The following is a 2,523-nucleotide window of genomic DNA, read 5'->3' on the forward strand; positions in this document are numbered from 1 at the left end:
AAAACAACAAACACATTTGTAACAAAACTACACGACAGGCAAAACCTGCAAACACACACACACACACACACACACACACACACACACACAAACCCTGCAAACACCATATTTAATTTAACTGCTGATGAAAATATCTGAAATAAAAAATCATGAAAAGTCTCATGGGAAGTTGTTACAAAGGTCAAGTCAGTTAATGTGAAGAGTGACTTGGCTTTTGAAGTTGCCAAAAAATTGAATCAAACAAATTTTCTCCAGATTGAGGGTAAGAGTATTCAGTATAGTGTTTGTCTAAATATATTTAAAATTAAGACAGAAGAATATCTGATAACAACCCTTATCAATCAAGATTCATCCAGGAGACATAGTAATCTAAACACAAAAAGTTTAATATAAAGAATTACTAGTTATAACAAAGCTATAACTTTAAAGATAAAATAAAACTCTAAGGAAAATCTTAAAGTTTAGTAAGACTTCCTAAAGAAGATGTCTCCTTCCCCAAGCTGGGATTTATATCTTTCTAGAGAAGGTGTGGTTGTAGCCTACAGGATGAGGAAAAGTACCCTGGGTTGCTAAGCCAGAGCTGGTTGACAGTCACTAGACAGCTTAATACACTAAATAAAAAAATATAAGGATGGTAAGAGGAGAAGTGAAAGGGAGATAAGCTCACTGTTGTTTTATGATTAATGATTGCATGTAAAAGTATGTTTTCATTCATTTGGGGAATATAAATAACAGTGAAAGGGAATATAAGGGAAGGGAGAAGAAAAAGACTCCTAACTCGGGGAAACGAACTAGAGGTGGTAGAAGGGGAGGAGGGTGGGGGGTGGGGGTGAATGGGTGACGGGCACTGAGGGGGGCACTTGACGGGATGAGCACTGGGTGTTATTCTGTATGTTGGTAAATTGAACACCAATAAAAAATTAATTTATTAAAAAAAAAGAAAATAAATAAATAAAAATCATATGCAGGGCAGCCCTGGTGGCTCAGCAGTTTAGCGCCACCTTCGGCCCAGGGTGGGATCCTGGAGACCTGGGATTGTGTCCCATGTCAGGCTCCCTGCGTGGAGCCTGCTTCTCCCTCTGCCTGTGTCTCTGCCTATCTCTCTCTCAATCTCTCTCTCTCTCTCAAATAAATAAATAAAGTCTTTTAAAAGAAATCATATGCAAAAAATTTAATGATTAAACAAATATAGATAATGCTACTGGGTAAAATTAGAGGCTAGAAAGAGGGAGAAGAAACATAGAAAGGATAATACAAATTACATATATATTGTTATTTCTTAGGAAAATTTTAAAAATATCGTATATTGGAAGTGTTAACTACTCTAAAAAATATAGATTGTCTTAAATCATGCAATGTGTTACATTATGAAATTCATGGATTTTGTGACACACCCACTGCTATACCCCTTTGCTGTAAAGTGGGGCTCTTGATTGAATGTGACTTTATGTGAAATCCATGTTAATGGATCTCTCTCTCTCTTTTTTTAATTCTTTTCTCTACCATTTGTAATGGTAGTTGAAGAATTTCTAATTCTTTAAATGGCAACGATTTTTGCCAAGCTATAAGAGCCAGGAGTGTGCTAGTGTTGCTTCACAAATGGTTTTATTTAACTCAAAGAAACATGTTTTCCAATAAGTCATCTTTCTCTTATTCATCTTCATATTCCATTTCACTTGAATCAGTTATCTCCAAGTCAAAGCTCCTGATGGTACATGTTATTTCAGGGCTGCATCTCCTTGAATGTATAGTTCCGTTACTTACTTTACAAGAACTAGCACTTCCCAAGCTAGATTGTGTTATATCTTTACCCTGTTATTAATCTTATGACCAGGAGGGGAGTTGAGGATAGATCTTGAGGGGGTTAGCAGTTTTTCCTGAAGGGGAAGCATTTTTCATCATCAATGAACAAAGAGGTAGTACCATCTTTTGTTAATTGGTTTTGGGATACTTCTATTTTATATATTTTACTCATCTGTTTGGGCTCCTTCTTTTGGCTCAGAGGGTTACAAAAATTTCAGAGTTCAAAATGGTCAAAACATCAACCCAGATTTCCTTATCTCAGATTTTAAGATCCTGCTTTTTTTTCAATGAAGGCCTAACTTTGGTTAGAAGACCTATCAGGGTTGTGAATTCAACCTCTTCTGGTGATCTGTTAATCTTACAATTAAGTCCTGGTGCTGGTCCTTAGCTTTCCTGCCCTCCAGCTTCAGGAAATTTCTGTTCCTTTTAATACTATCTAGAAGACTCTCTGCTACCCTCACATGTTCACTTTTACACTTCCACTTGTTTTGGAATGGTGCTCAGCTTTTCATTGTCCTTCCCTAGTGCTTTGAGAATATAGCAACAGATATCTAATACCATGGTCCTTTAATTACTATATTGAAATGCCTAAAATATTTCAATGGCTAGTGTATTTCTCTTTATTGGGTTTTCTTCTTACCTTACCATCTATGACACATATTATCAATTGCTTTGCAGTCCTATGCCAAGAGCTATCAATATTGCATTTGTAGCCATTAT

The sequence above is a fragment of the Canis aureus genome, chromosome 17 (genome assembly GCF_053574225.1).
Source record: "Canis aureus isolate CA01 chromosome 17, VMU_Caureus_v.1.0, whole genome shotgun sequence".
In the NCBI taxonomy this organism is placed as follows: Eukaryota; Metazoa; Chordata; class Mammalia; order Carnivora; family Canidae; genus Canis; species Canis aureus.